Here is a 16,239-nt window from a genome sequence, read left to right on the forward strand (position 1 = left end):
TAATGGACACGGATGCAGAACAGTTTCAAAACCCCACTCCTATCCTATAGCCTGTCCTTTTTTTTTTTTTCCCTCCGGCTTACTGCATCAGATGCCAAACAAGAAAGGGCTCCTCTTTTCTCTGTTCATTTTACTACGCGACCGACATCTACACATCAGTAAAAAGAGAGGAGAGTCCTGAATCTCCTTACCCAGCTGCAGGGGTGAGATGAAGGGAGGGAAAGAAGCATGAAGGGCAGAATTAGAAAATCAAAATAAACTGATTAGACGTGGAGCTCTTACTTCCCATTCCATTTCCCCCTTTCTCACAAGGTTAAGTCGGCTGAAGTCGGGGTCGGATAGAAAAAGCACACACACCTTGAGCCCTGGAAGGGAGGTGAGGTTCGCTCCGCAGCGCTCGGTGGGGCTCCGGGCTCCGCCCCGCCCGCCTGGGGCAGCTCAGCCCTCCTCGGCCCCAGACCGGGAGGACGGAAGAGAAGGGGTTTCTAGCGGTCCCGGCAGGGGGAGGGGGAGGCGGCTGCTCCGGGTGCCAGGCTCTCCGAGCGCAGCACTCCGCGGCGCGCCGACACCCCCTCCCCCAGCCGGCTGCCTCTCGCTCCCCTTCGCCGCCGGAAGCCAGCCCCGCCCCCTCAACTCCATCCCGGCCCTCTACGAGCCCCCTCCAGTCCGCACAGCCAATGGCGAGCCAGGGAGCCAGCAGAGCGACTCACCCGACAGCCAACTGCGGAGGCCCACTGGGAGGTCAGCCGCCAGGGATAGGCCAGCCACCCGCCGCCCCGGCCCCGGCACGGCTCCTCTTTGTTAGAGCTGCCCCTTCGCTCCAGGCCCCCACCCCAAAGCCGGCAGCTCAGCAGCCCGCAGCTGGGCCAGGTGATGCCAAGCCCCTTCCCCTGCGCCCCCCGCCCCCGCCCTGCCTGGGTGTGAGGAGTGACTCCCATCCAGGCCGTACCTCCGTCAGTGCCTCAGACCTGCATAGCAAGAGCCATCCGGAGACCTTCGACAGCAAAAAGATGCTCCCCAGGCCTCCGCCTCGCCCTTCTTTTCTCAGACTAATCAACTGCACTCCCTCATAACCGTGCATAGATTCAGGTTTGCATATTAGATCAGCTGCACACATCAATCCACCCTGTCTGAAACTCCTGCTTCCCATGACGCAGAAATTAAGGGCGGCGGGGGGGGGGGGGGGACACATATTGTGAATGTATTTATCTGGAAGTTGGTGCGGTGGGAGAAGGGATACAGTAAATCACCTGCAACAAACACCATACACACACACACAGCTGGATCCAACCCAGCTCAGATTCAAGCCATCTACATCCAATTAAACCCAAACAAACCACTCCCTCAGCAGGTTTCAGTACAATTAGGAAACAAACATCTAAGTCCTGTTCAAGCCGTTCACCTAATATTAGAAAAAACTCTCAGCAATAGCCAGGCTTCCGCATAACTGGCAGGTTGCATCAACACCTCAATCACTAACGTCAGTGTTAGAAACCTAACACTGCTGGGACGGAATATGCTAAAGACTGTAGAATATTTCCCTAGGTATAGTGGTGAAGCTGTAGAAGGGGTTCGTTCAAGAAAAATAAACCGGGAATGGGGAAGGCAAGTTATTACCTACGCTGTCATTTTTGTCCACAAAGTTCTTGCAACTAATGTTAAGTGTCTACACCACATTCTACAAGTCCACTTAGTTCCCAAGTGCTAATACAACTAAAAAACTAAAGTTAAGTAGCCTTTTCTTATGTGGAGCTCAAAGCATTTCATATATATATGAACCTCAGTGTTCTGGGAAGATGGAAAAGGAGCTTTGTGTCATGCCTATTTAAAAGCCAGTTTGGGACTTCCCTTGTGGCTCAGCTGCTAAAGAATCCGCCTGTAGTGCAGGAGACCTGGGTTCAATCCCTGGGTTGGGAAGATCCCCTGGAGAAGAGAAAGCCTACCCACTGCAGTATTCTGGCCTGGAGAATTCCACGGACTGGGTAGTCCAGGGGTCACAAAGAGTCAGACACGACTGAGCAACTTTCACTCACTCACTCTTGGGACTTCCTTGGTGGTTCAGTGGCTAAGATTCTGCACTTCCAATGCAGGAGGCCCAGGTTCGATCCCTGGTCAGGGAACTAGATTCCACACTTCACAACTAAGAGTTCAGGTGCGGCAACTAAACATCCTGCATGCTGCAACTAAGACCTAGTGCAGCCAAATAAAAAATATTTTTAAAAGGCCAGCCCTTTTTTTCTAACCCAAATTAAAAGACTTGGGCTTAAATAGATTTCTGGAGAAACTTCATTAGTCTCAGAAACTAGGTTCCAGATAAAAAGAACTAAGCGTGAAACATTTTTTATTTTAAATACTGCCCACAAAAGTGTCCCAGATTAGCTAATCAGTCTATTCCCTCCCCATATACACCTGAACTACCAAAAATCCTGAAAAGCACAAAAACAGTTACAACTCTCCATAGTGTTAGTCACTCAGTTGTGTCCAACTCTTTGCAATCAATAGACTGTACCACTGGTCAGAAGAGCCATTAAAAAGTCTACAAATAACAAATGCTGGAGAGGATGTGGAGAAAACGAAATCGTCCTACAGTTGGTAAGAATGTAAATTGCTGAAGCCACTATGGAGGAAAAAAAGAGTATGGCAGTTCCTCAAAAAGCTAAAACTAATAGTTGCCATATGATCCAGTAATTCCACTCTTGGACACACAGCCAGACAAAACTGTAATTTGAAAAGATACATGCACTCCCCTCCATGTTCACAGCAGCACTATTTACAATAGCCAAGACACAGAAGCAGCCCAAATGTCCATTAATAGATAAAGGGATAAAGAAGATGTGGTACATATAAAGAGTGGAATACTACTTGGCCAGAAAAAGAATGAAATAATGCCATTTGCAGCAACACAGATGGACCTAGAGATTCTCATACTAAGTGAAGTAAGTCAGAGACAAATACCACAAGACCTATATATGGGGTCTAAAATAAGCAACACAGGACTGGAAAAGGGCAGTTTTCATTCCAATCCCAAAGAAAGGCAATGCCAAAGAATGCTCAAACTACTGCACAATTGCACTCATCTCACACGCTAGTAAAGTAATGCTCAAAATTCTCCAGGCCAGGCTTCAGCAATATGTGAACCGTGAACTTCCTGATGTTCAAGCTGGTTTTAGAAAAGGCAGAGGAACCAGAGATCAAATTGCCAACATCCGCTGGATCATGGAAAAAGCAAGAGAGTTCCAGAAAAACATCTATTTCTGCTTTATTGACTATGCCAAAGCCTTTGACTGTGTGGATCACAATAAACTATGGAAAATTTTGAAAGAGATGGGGATACCAGACCACCTGATCTGCCTTTTGAGAAATCTATATGCAGGTCAGGAAGCAACAGTTAGAACTGGACATGGAACAACAGACTGGTTCCAAACAGGAAAAGCAGTACGTCAAGGCTGTATATTGTCACCCTGCTTATTTAACTTATATGCGGAGTACATCATGAGAAACGCTGGGCTGGAAGAAGCACAAGCTGGAATCAAGATTGCTGGGAGAAATACCACTAACCTCAGATATGCAGATGACACCACCCTTATGGCAGAAAGTGAAGAGGAACTCAAAAGCCTCTTGATGAAAGTGAAAGAGGAGAGTGAAAAAGTTGGCTTAAAGCTCAACATTCAGAAAACGAAGATCATGGCATCTGGTCCCATCACTTCATGGCAAATAGATGGGGAAACAGTGGAAACAGTGTCAGACTTTATTTTTTGGGGTTCCAAAATCACTGCATATGGTAACTGCAGCCATAAAATTAAAAGACACTTACTCCTTGGAAGGAAAGTTATGACCAACCTAGACAGCATATTCAAAAGCAGAGACATTACTTTGCCAACAAAGGTTTGTCTAGTCAAGGCTATGGTTTTTCCTGTGGTCATGTATGGATGTGAGAGTTGGACTGTGAAGAACGATGAGTGCCGAAGAATTGATGCTTTTGAACTGTGGTGTTGGAGAAGACTCCTGAGAGTCCCTTGGACTGCAAGGAGATCCAAGCAGTCCATTCTGAAGGAGATCAGCCCTGGGATTTCTTTGGAAGGAATGATGTTAAAGCTGAAACTCCAGTACTTTGGCCACCTCATGCGAAGAGTTGACTCATTGGAAAAGACCCTGATGCTGGGAGGGATTGGGGGCAGGAGGAGAAGGGGAAGACAGAGCATGAGATGGCTGGATGGCATCACTGACTCGATGGACGTGAGTCTGGGTGAACTCCGGGAGGTGGTGATGGACAGGGAGGCCTGGCGTGCTGCAATTCATGGGGTCGCAAAGAGTTGGACACGACTGAGCGACTGAACTGAACTGAACTGAAAATAAGCAAATGAATTTATTTACAAAACAGAAATAGACTCACCGACATAGACAGCAGACTTGAGGTTGCCGAGGGCGAGGGCAGAGGGGAGGGATGGACTGGAACTGGGGGGTTAGGAGATGCAAACTATCATATGCAGAATGAATACACAGCAAGGTCATACTGGATACAGCACAGGGAACTGTATCCAATATCCTGTAATAACCATAATGGCAAAGGAAAAAAACCTTTGTTCTTAAAAAATAAATAAGCAAATAAAAAGACATTTTTCCCCATAAAGACCTGCCAGTGCCATTTTATAAAATTCAAACACCCAAAAGACAGAACACAGACTTTGGTAAGAAAATTTATTACTTACTAGACTTAAAGAGAACAGATCTGAAAAAACAAGTGTGAGAGCTATCCGGGAGGGGAAAAAAAGACAATGCCTTGACTATTATTTCAATGTAGCAAGGTATTAACATTTTTTTAACTGGCTGCACTTTCTCTTTCAGACACTAGAGGGAAGTATAAACTCCATTCACTGTATTTGGGAATTCAATTTATTCATTTATTCAACTCACTCTGGTTTCCCTGGTGGTTCAGACAGTAAAGGATCGGTTTGCAATGCAGGAGACCTGGGCTCGATCCCTAGGTTGGGAAGATCCCCTGGAGGAGGGCATGGCAACTCACTCCAGTATTCTTGCCTGGAGAATCACCACAGAGGAGTCTGGCCGGCTACACTCCATGGGGTCGCAAGGGTCGCAAAGCGTCCGAGGCAACTAAGCACACATTCATTCACTCATTCACCACATATTTACTGCATTCCTTGTTGTTGTTGTTCAGCTGCTAAACTGTGTCCAGCTCTTTGCAACCCCACGGACGGCAGCATGCCAGGCTCCTCTGTCCTCCACTATCTCCTTGAGTTTGCTTAAATTCATGTTGATTTGAGTCGGTGACACTACCTAACCACTACTGCATTACTACATACCAGGAACATTATAGACCCCAAAGACAAAAAAACGAATAAGCTACAATCTCTGTCTTCAAGGTGCTTACTCTAGTGAAGGAAGACACCAGTTTAACAACAACCAAAAAAAGGCCACCACGACAAAGAATGCACATGAGAACCAAACCCCAACTTTTGCAAGACTGTGGGTTTGGGAAGGACAGCTTGGCAGAGGGAGGGAAAGAACATGTATCCATATAACCATTCATACTAGACAAACAAGATTACTCCAACTGGCTTATTCTCATATTAACTATATTCCCATCTTAATTTAAATGGAAATACCTACACTTAGAAAGTATCTTTAAACTGTTATCTACAGAAAGTAGGAGAATGAGGCATTGACATGTGTGGAAGATTTGCTAAAATATCTGGTTGGCTAGGTCTCAAAATCAATTGTACCCAGTTTAAAAGCACGAAGGTAACAGATACAGCTGGAGTTAAGATTGCTTACAGGATTATAAAAATTCTTATTTGAAATCAGGGTAAATTACACTACACCCCCTGACAAGAGCATGTCAGTATAAATAAGTCCAAGTTTCCTGAGTGTGTTCTGTCTTCACAAGTTACGTTTCCAAAATTAGGAAACAGAATACTCTGAAAATTAGCTTCCACCAATGCTTGTGGAAAGCCTCTGTAGAAAGACATCTTAGTTGGCAAATCATTTCTCCACCTAAATAATTTAAGCCTACATAGGAAAGACAAAAACTTTAGCTGATAAAGCAGAATTAAAACTCAAAGTCACCAAAAGGGCAATGGAAACTTCCGTGTGGTGTCCTTTTCCCTAATCCTCAAAATGACTGCTGCATCTTTTGCTATGGTTTGGGATGTGTGGATTGTGTGTACTGGGGGTGGAGAGTTGGAGAGAAGGAACAAGTTGTTGATTTCTCATACTGATGGAGCACAGCACATGGTAGAAAAAGTAAAAGCCAACATCCTGAAAAAAGTTTCACACACATACACAAAATGAGACAGCAAACTTGTGAATCAAGCATGATTTGGCATCTTCAAATGCACAGCCAATTCTCCTCCAGTGCCAAAGCCAATGGCTTCTCCTGTAGATAAAATGGCACAGTTCCTGAAAAAGCCCTGGACGCTGTTTCCCCACAATCCTATAATCTGTCAGAAGACAGAAAACAAAAAGAAGGCTCTGCCAGCCAGAAAAAGCAAATTATAACCAACACAGAGCCAACACTTTACTTCAGACAGAAGGAGCTTTTCTATGCGTCTTTGGAAGGAGAGAGACAAAAGAAGCTTACCATTGCTCAAATAACCACGGCAAACATTACAACCAAATATCATCTGGGATAAGCATTTGATGCAATAGCCTGCTTTCTTACTTCTTATACAGTCTTAAAGAATATCTGCATTTACGATAAAGAATTGGCCACAAAATACAAAGAACTTATACAAGTCAATAAGAAACAGAAACAACCGAAAGGGAAAACTGTGTGAAATACAGAAGCTGTGTGAAATACCTACTCTGGGAAAGAAACAGTTAAGTAGAATGGATACCTGTAGGTCAACCACAAATCAAATTTGAAGGAACTAAAATAAGAATTTAAGATGAACCTTTACCTATGAATCTGAAGGCAATCCCTGAGTTTACAATGAGCAAAGCAGATGATGGAAGCAAGTAGCAGAAAGCCTAAATACAACCTCATAAGTAAATCTTCTCCAAGAAAGAAAGCTTACTCACTCAAATGTCTTTGCTGGGGAAGCAGACCATTCAGGGACCCCCTTTCCAAACACCAAATGCAGAAATAGAGCTTATAATGTCTGGGTGTGGCAAAACAAGTACACAAGTACAGGCTTCCCATCAGAGAGGAACAGAAACCTAAACCTTTTACTTGTCCTTGATACAAAGAGGTAATGGATTGTGGAACTGAAATTCAAAAAAAAAAGAGTCAAGTCCAACCTACATACCTACATAAAGCTAAGAACTTCACGCCAGTTTGTTTTCAAATTGGCAATACATAGGTCCCCACTGGAAAAAAAAAGGGGAGGGGGGCTTCCCTGGCACTCAGTTGGTGAAGAATCTGCCTGCAATGCAGGAGACCCAGGTTCAGTCTTTGGGTGGGGAAGATTCCCTGGAGAAGGGAATGGCAACCCACTCCAGGATTCTTGCCTGGGAAATACCATGGAAGAGCCTGGTGGGATCACATGGGATCACAAAAAGTCGGACATGACTTAGCAACTAAACTACCACCACTGGAAAAAAACAATACACAAGATCCCAACTGAGCCGTCAGCAGGGTAAAGTTCCAAGGAGACTATTGCTTACCCATTTCCCTTATCATTTTAAACATCAAAAGAACCACATCACAGTTTTTCTCCATTGTTAATGCCACTTTAGAGGCTGAGAAAAATTTAGTTCATCAGATTCAAATTTCAGACATTTCCTCAGTACATTACAGGTAATGATGCCACTGAGTCTATATTTAGACGCAGGTGTGGAACAAGGAGTGCCAGTTTTGCCTGAAATGGCACCATGTCCCTCTTTAAATTCTAACTGCAGCCATCACCTAAGCCTGCATTAAAATGTCTATATGGTGTCGCCTAAAATAAATTAAAATGCTTTTTCAATGCTTTTTTTGAGTGGTTCTATTGATTGACTGTGACATTTTAAACATAGATAATAAATCACTCCCACCAGTCCTTTAAACAGTCAGCATTTTAACTGCTGTAGGGTGGCCCTCACAGCCTCACTTGAATCAAAAAGCCAAGATGGTAAAAACTTTTGTCATATGAATCCTCTAAAATGGTAACATAATAAACCTTTGGGCAATAATCTCTTTAATAAAAAGTTGTGTCATCATGGTTCCATTATTGCTACATTTCAGAAGTTAGGATAGCAGCCTTTTTCCAAATCCTGAGTTATTTTCTCTGCAAATAGTATTTATAAAAATATATCACCTTTCTCAAAAAGAACTTAAGGGCTCTAACAGACAGTATGTTGCTAATTTTCACAACATCCCAATAAAGAACTATTATTTAGCATTTATATCACACTTTAACTTGCAAAAGTGTTTTACAATTATTTTCATTAGTAGTCATGCCTCACAACCGCCCACTGAGCTAAACTGGTCCTGTTATCCTCATCTGACAGCTGAGAAAACTGATGTGTCGTAAGGCCAAGGTCAAGTCAGTCTGCTTTTCCAAGACCAGGAACCTGATCCTTAAAGGCAGTCTCATTCATTCAGCAGTGTATGTGTATTGCTTGTAATGCTCATTAAACTCGGCTTTTAGAAAACAGAAATCTACCTAAAATGATGGTAAAAAAAACACTAAAATTGTAATGCTTTGATGAAAATATATAACCACACTGGAATACAAATAGGTAAGGATTTAGTAATACGGACACAGCAAGTTTTTAGAAATAGCCTCCCAAAACCTCAATGTCATCATACAAAACTGAAATGCTTTTCACCTCATTTGCTCCCTCCAGTCTGTCTCCACCATTCCAATGAGTAATTCTACTCAAGATTACCAATAATCTCTAGGTTGCCAAATCCCCCACAGGTACGCCTCTGCTCTTCTCTGAGACAGCATTCGATATCATAACATGCTCTCCTCCTTTCTTTCCATATTCTTTACTTGGCTTCCATAACATCATTCTTTCAGGTTTTCCTCCTACCTCACTGGCTGGTCCTCTGTCAGACCTCTCTTCTCTAGACACAAACTAAGTGACTGCCTGATTGAATTCCACGACTTCAAATTCTATCTACGGGTTGATGATCTCCGACTCTACAATTCCAGCCCAGACTTCTCCCTGGAACGCCAGGCTTTTCTACCCAACTATACTATAGCTCCAGGTGGCTGTCTAACAAACAGCTCAAACTTGACATGACCAAAACAGAATTCCTGACAAATATATTTTGCCACAGTCCTACCCATCTCAATAATCACCATTTACCTATCTAGTTCTCAAGCCAATAAATGCAGAACCTATGCATGATTTCTCACTCTGCCTCACTCCCTCTGGCTACTGACAATCCCTGAGCAAGCCCTGTCAACTTCACTTCCAAAAGATATCCCAAATCCTTCTACCTTTCTACAGTTCTTCAGCCATCTCCCCAGTCCTAGTCACCATCAACTCGTCTGATTTAGTACAACAGCCTCGTAAACTAGTCCCCTTGCCTCCACTCTTGACCCCTCTACAATCCAGTTTCACATAGTAACCAGAGTAATAACTTTTTAAAATTACTAATCAACTCACATCATATCCCTACTTAAAACTGTCCAAAGGAAGCAGACCATTCGAGCTGTCAATGTCATCTGCCTTCTGGCCTCTTGCACCATCTCCCTCTCACTCACCATATTCAAAGCCACATTGGCCTTATTTCTGCTCCTCTAACATATGAAACACTACCGTGGGCAAGAATCCCTCAGAAGAAATGGAGCAGCCATCACAGTCAACAAAAGAATCTGAAATGCAGTACTTGGATGCAATCTCAAAAACAACAGAATGATCTCTGTTGTTTCCAAGGCAAACCATTCAATATCACAGTAATCCAAGTCTATGCCCTGACCAATAATGCTGAAGAAGCTGAAGTTGAACGGTTCTATGACGACCTACAAGACCTTCTAGAACTAAAACCCAAAAAAGATGTCCTTTTCTCCTTTGCCTTTCGCTTCTCTACCTTTCATAGCTTCTCTACTTTTCATACTTTTTGTAAGACCTCCTCAGATAACCATTTTGCCTTTTTGCATTTCTTTTTCTTGGGGATGGTCTTGATCACTGCCTCCTGTACAATGTCAGAACCTGGCATCTGGTCCCATCACTTCATGGGAAATAGATGGGAAACAATTGAAGCAGTGACAGAATTTATTTTGGGGCCTCCCAAATCACTGCAGATGGTGATTGCAGCCATGAAATTAAAAAACACTTGCTCCTTGGAAGAAAAGTTATTACCAACCTAGACAGCATATTAAAAAGCAGAGACATTACTTTGCCAACAAAGGTCCTTCTAGTCAAGGCTATGGTTTTTCCAGCAGTCATGTACGGATGTGAGAGTTGGACCATAAAGAAAGCTGAACACAGAAAAATTGATGCTTCTGAATTGTGGTGTTGGAGAAGACTCTTGAGAGTCCCTTGGACTGCAAGGAGATCCAACCAGTCCATCCTAAAGGAAATCAGTCCTGAATATTCATTGGAAGGACTAATGCTGAAGCTGAAACTCCAATACTCTGGCCACCTGATTCGAAGAACTGACTCACTTAAAAAGACCCTGAGGCTCGGAAAGATTGAAGGCGGGAGAAGGGGATGACAGAGGATGAGATGGTTGGATGGCATCACCGACTCAATGGACATGAGTTTGAGTAAACTCCGGAAGATGGTGATGGACAGGGAGGCCTGGCGTGCTGCAGTCCATAGGGTTGAAAAGAGTCAGACACGACTGAGCGACTGAACTGAACTGAATATATAGAATTAATTCCTCTTTAGCTTTGCACTGGAATGTTTGATCTGCTAATCTTGGTATATATCCTCCTGGGTTTTAAATGCCATACCTTCAGAGAGGCATTCCATATTCCCTATTCTCCCCATCTTAAGTAGCTATCCATTCATCCTCTAATATATCACTCTATTTTAATGCTCTGCAACTGATTTTTTTTGGGCTGTTGGTTGTCTGTTTACCCTCCTAGAATGTCAGCTCCATAAGAGCAGTGTATGCCTTTGTTCACCAGTGTATGGTTAGTGCCCAACACATTCTATCAACTCAATAAATTTGACAAGCTTACTTGTTAGGAGAGGGTAAAAAAGACATAACCTGGGACCTTCCCTGGACCTAACCTGGGTCCAGTAGCTTAACACTCGTGCTCCTAATAGAGGGGGCCTGGGTTCAATCTCTGGTTAGGGACCTAGATCCCACGTGCTGCAACTAAAGATTTTGCATGCCACAATGAAGAGCAAAGATCCTGCTGCCATAACCAAGAATAGGTGCAGCCAAATACATTAAATACTTTTTTAAAAAAGACATAACCCGTATCCACAAAGAGCTCACAATCCAACTGAGGAAACAAAACATTTAAATAGTAAGTGTAATGATAACAGGATACTAAAATATCACAGCAGCCTAGAAGCAGGAATGATTAATTCTGCTTTGAAAACTAGGAAGACGTCACAGAAGAAATGAACTATGAGCTAAATCCTAAAGATTAATTAGGAGATTCACTAGATTATTGGTTATGTTTGTCTGCTTGTTTTAGAAGTGTCCTTTGAGCAAAAATAGGATGAAGAAAGGAGGAAGGAAAATGAAATCAAGCATCTGCTGTGTATGAGGCACTGTGGGTAATGAAGGGTCTTATAGGGAAAGGGAATAAGTAGTCTCTTGTGACTGGGTGGTGGACTGACAGAAGGGTGATAAGACCTGAGACATACAGACCAGTTAAGAGGTTACTGCAAGTGTCCAAGTGAGAAATGAAAATGGTCTAATCCAAGACTTTGGCAACAGGTGTGGGAACAAAAAGGTAGATTTAGGAGACCTCAAAGGTTAAAATCAGACTTGTATCAACCAGATACGAGTGATGAAGGAAAAGAACTAAGGTCAAGTCCAGAGTTTTTTATTTAGGCAACTGTGTGGCTATTCAAGTTCAGTTCAGTCGCTCAGTCGTGTCCAACTCTTTGCAACCCCATGAATCGCAGCACGCCAGGCCTCCCTGTCCATTTTTAAATAGGAAAGATCTCAATGAATACATGAAGAGATGGAGAGCAAAGCTATAAATTAAACGGTAAGTAGTAGATATATGAAAATCATTCTGTACGAACCTATTTGGATACTGTTCCAAACAGTTGAAAAATTACTGAGGTAACTGGGGAAATGTGAAAACTAACTGGATAACTGATGCTACTAAGAAATGCTTGCCAAAAAAAAAGAAATGCTTGCTAATTTTTGGTGGAATTTCTTTTTAGTCCTTATCTTTTAAAGCTACATACTGAAATATTTATTCATGAGATTATGATATTCTGGATTTTAAAAAAATAATGTAGGTGGGTTAGTGGGTACAGGCTATACAGATGGAACAAGCTGGGCATGAGCTGACACTTACTGTAGCTGTAGCAGGGTGATAGGGGTTTCTTATGATGTTCTGTCTACTCTTGCACTTATTTAAATTTTTCCATAATAAAGAGGCAAAAAAGAAAAAATGCTACCATTTTTTTCCACTAAGATGAGAGGTTTTGTGTTTTGTTCTTTGCAACCTAAAAGCTGGTAATTTAAGCCAATTGTATAACGCGTTAAAAAACGTAAAGATAAGTATGAACTACTATTGAGAAAGTACCGACTGCCACATTCTCATTTAGCCAATCTCTCCAGACAATGTGAATCATCAACACATTAAGCAACTGGACCTTAGACTCAGGGTCATTACACTGGCTTTAACTGTTACTTACACCCTAAATGATTTCTAGGTCTGCATCTCCATTCTACAGAGATTCTAACGCTTTCTACTGAACTCAAGATCCAAATATCCAAAACCCTGTTAGACATTTGCTCCTGGATTTCCCAGACACCTCAAATCTGACATACCAAAATAGAACTCATTTTCCCTCAAATGGGAACACCCTCTTACTCCTCTCTTCCCTATCTCCGTTAATGACATGACCATCCACTTAGTTGCCCAAGCAAGTAATTTTAAATCCATCTTGGACAACTTCTCCCTGACACCTTCCTCAACAGAAAGTCAGTAAGATCCTTCTAGTCAGACTCCTAAAAAGCCGTTTAATCTGTCTACAATTCCAGTACCTGAGGTCTTCAATATCTTTCAAACGACCATCACACCAGTCTCATAACCGTCTCCCTGCAGCCAATTTCTCCTTTTAAAAATCTAACTTCCATACTTTTCATTTTACTGAAGTATAGTTGATTTACAATGTTGTGTTAATTTCTGCTATACAGCAAAGTGATTCAGTTACCTATATAGAGAGAGAAATATAGAGATATCCGTTTTCATATTCTTTACCATTCTGGTTTATTACAGGATACTGAATATAGTTTCCTGTGCTATACAGTAGGAACCAGTTGTTTATCCATCAGTGTTACTTTTCCTAAATAGTGATCTAAACTCTCCCATGACTGCCTAGCACCTACAAAAGAAAATTCAGACCCCTCAATAAGACCATCCATAATCGGGCTGCAACCCATCTTTTACCTCACTTCCTTCCACTCCTACCTCGTACCCCTTGACCTACGCACATTAAACCACTGGCCTTCCCAGTATAGACTCGTAGCTTTGTGCAAGTTGCTCTCCGCGCTTGAAGTACTATCTTCTCCAATCCTTTTCTGTTGAAGCAGCCAAATAGCATTCATTCCTCAAGACCTGATCGATTCTTCCTCCAGGAAGCCTTCTCCAACCTTCCTTTCCTACCACCAGGCAGAACCAGGGCTCCTATTACTCTTAGTAGAGATCTCTATGACAGCACTTTACTATACTGGTACGTTTCATAACTATGTATTTGTCAGTCTCCAATTAAAATGTGAGCATCTTAAAAACACAGATCACGTCATTCACATTTTAATTCCCAATATCTACCACAATGCCTAACACAAAGTAAGCACTTCAATGTTTGCTGAATCTGATTGCTGAGGATTATCACCAACATTTTTCAATGAGACTAGAGTCTAAAAATTTAAAGAGTTGTTTTGGCTTACTGGTGGGAAAAAAAAAAAAAAAAGACACTACAGAAATTCGTACTTTATGGTATTTTTGGTTTTATATATTTTTCCCAAATTGTTTCAGGGTTAGTCACTAGAAAATTAGTACCAAAGTCTTTTCTCCTGGGTGAGTCTTTTACTATTATTATTTTGGCTATGCTGCACAGCATGTGGGATTTTAGTTCCCTGACCAGGGATCAAACCTGTGTCCCCTGCAATCCTGCAGTGGATGTGCAGAGTCCTAACCACTGGACCACCTGGGAATTCCCTTAAGTCTTTTTTTTTTTTTTTTTTAATCACCAACCCTTGAGTAAATATTATCTCACTCCTTAAATGACCTATGTTTTCCCATGAAACAGTCACTCCAGTGCTGAATCAAATCATCATTTTGTAACTGAGCTATCAAATCGAGTAATTTATTATTCTCCTTGTATTAAATCTATCTTTAATAAAATCTAGCATTTTTCCTCTCAAGTTGTATTCACTCTTTTCACTCCTGAGTTGTAAAGCTCTAAAAGGGACACAATCAAGACCTTGACAGGCAGTGAAAAGACAGGAATAGGTATTAAAAACACTTCTCTGCCAAGAAAGCACTCACCTCACACCAAGAGTACAGCGACTTCACACTTACCCCTCTCTGGTCAGCTGTAAGGCTTCAGCCCTTCCCCTGCCATTTCACTTCTCACACATACTCTCACTTCTCAGTTTACTGTATCAGAACCATCTATTTAGAGTTGTGGTAATATTTTAGGAGTTTAAATCCAAGAATTAGGCTCATGACGCTTCTGAAAATGTTCCAAGCTTCCTGTCCTGCTCTGCTGCATTAGACAATGTTGCTCTGCCAAAGTCTTAGCTCATTTCCTCCTGCTGGTTGCCCTGATATGGTGGTACACATCAATAATGCCCTCCCCTTTCCCATTTGCAGACCTCACTGTCCGATTGGAATGTCCTGTCGTCCATGTCCATCTGTGAGGGCCTATCAAACAGGTTCGATGCAGTAGAGGCCTTTACTGACAATACCTGAATCCAGCCCTTCCATCAACTCTTACTCCATCATTTTTTTGGGGGGCCATGAGCATTCAAGATCTTAGTTCCCTGATCAGGAATCATACCAGCAGCCCATGCAGTGGAAGTTCTCAGTCTTAACTACTGGACCACCGGGGAAGTCCTTCCATCAATTCTAAGACAGGCTTTTTTCCACCACATTTCTCCAAAAAACATGATGCAACTGACGGCATGCCAGTCTCATTAGTAGCATTTCTTCTTCCTTAGTGGTATGCAAAATAACTGTGAGACTTACAATCACTGGCACCGTGGATTTGATGAAATAAGGTATTGAATTCCATTATAATTACTTTGTATAGTTCTGTTTCCTTCACTAGACTGTGAACTAGCAGAGGGCAGGGGCTAGGTCATCATCAACTCTGACCTGTGATTTGGGCACAAAGAGTGAGTATATCCAACGAACACTAGTAATAATTAACATTCATTTAGCATTTACTAAGTGTCAGGTACCATTCTAAACACTTTGTATGTATTAACACATTTAACCTTCACAACAACCTCATGAAGTAAGTACAATTATCTTTGGTTTATAGATGAGGAAACAGGCAAAGATACGTGAGTAAGCTTATTCAAAGATACACAAAGTTGCACAAGATTTGAACCCAAGTTTGCTGATTACATACTGTTATTATTTTCCCTTCGGCAAATATTAACAAGCAGGTACTCTAAGCCAACAGCCGTGCTAAATAAATAAACACTGGTAAGCAAACCCTGTTCTTCAAAAGGGTCCTCTGAACCACAGGTCCATTCTTGAATCCTTTACCCTCCAAACATCACAATCAACTTACAGATTCACTAAGTTAAACCCACTTTTCTCACAACATTGTAAATCAACTCTACTTCAATTTAAAAACTGAGTAAATAAAAAATAAACAAATCCACTATCCTCTTTACTTTCCCTTTTAAACATTTTCTCATACAGTATTCCTTTAAAGTTGTTAGCACTCTATCAAGAACCAAAACAAATGACAAAAAAAAATCCTTCTGCTCTTATTATTAATTAGTGGTTATAAAAATATCACAAAAGAGACTTCAGCTAAGGAATGGGCGGCAAGATCAGAAAGGATCTGAAGAAACAAAGGTTCTGTTTGCAAGCAAATATTCTCAGTAAAAGAAAAAGAGAGGGAGGTAAAAACACCATAATTTTGTTTTTAAATAGACTGCTTTAAAAAGGGTTCCCC

At 41.9% G+C, this 16,239-nt stretch overlaps 1 protein-coding gene and 1 non-coding gene across 4 annotated transcripts in view; one reads left to right on the forward strand and one right to left on the reverse strand.

The window, feature by feature from the left end:
* Positions 1-16,239, reverse strand: part of FAM222B (family with sequence similarity 222 member B) — a 54,945-nt gene that overhangs the window by 36,251 nt on the left and 2,455 nt on the right. The window contains exon 1 of one of the 3 annotated variants that reach the window (XM_005220133.3): positions 358-623. The exons of the other annotated variants lie outside the window; for them this stretch is intronic. The gene's annotated coding sequence lies outside the window, so the exon portion shown is untranslated. Of the gene's footprint in view, positions 1-357; positions 624-16,239 lie in introns of those variants that run through there. 3 annotated transcript variants of the gene reach the window in all.
* On the forward strand, positions 2,048-2,120 carry TRNAG-UCC (transfer RNA glycine (anticodon UCC)). The gene has a single exon. It is a non-coding gene; the product is annotated as a tRNA-Gly (tRNA).

The sequence above is a fragment of the Bos taurus genome, chromosome 19 (assembly GCF_002263795.3).
Source record: "Bos taurus isolate L1 Dominette 01449 registration number 42190680 breed Hereford chromosome 19, ARS-UCD2.0, whole genome shotgun sequence".
Classification (NCBI taxonomy): Eukaryota; Metazoa; Chordata; class Mammalia; order Artiodactyla; family Bovidae; genus Bos; species Bos taurus.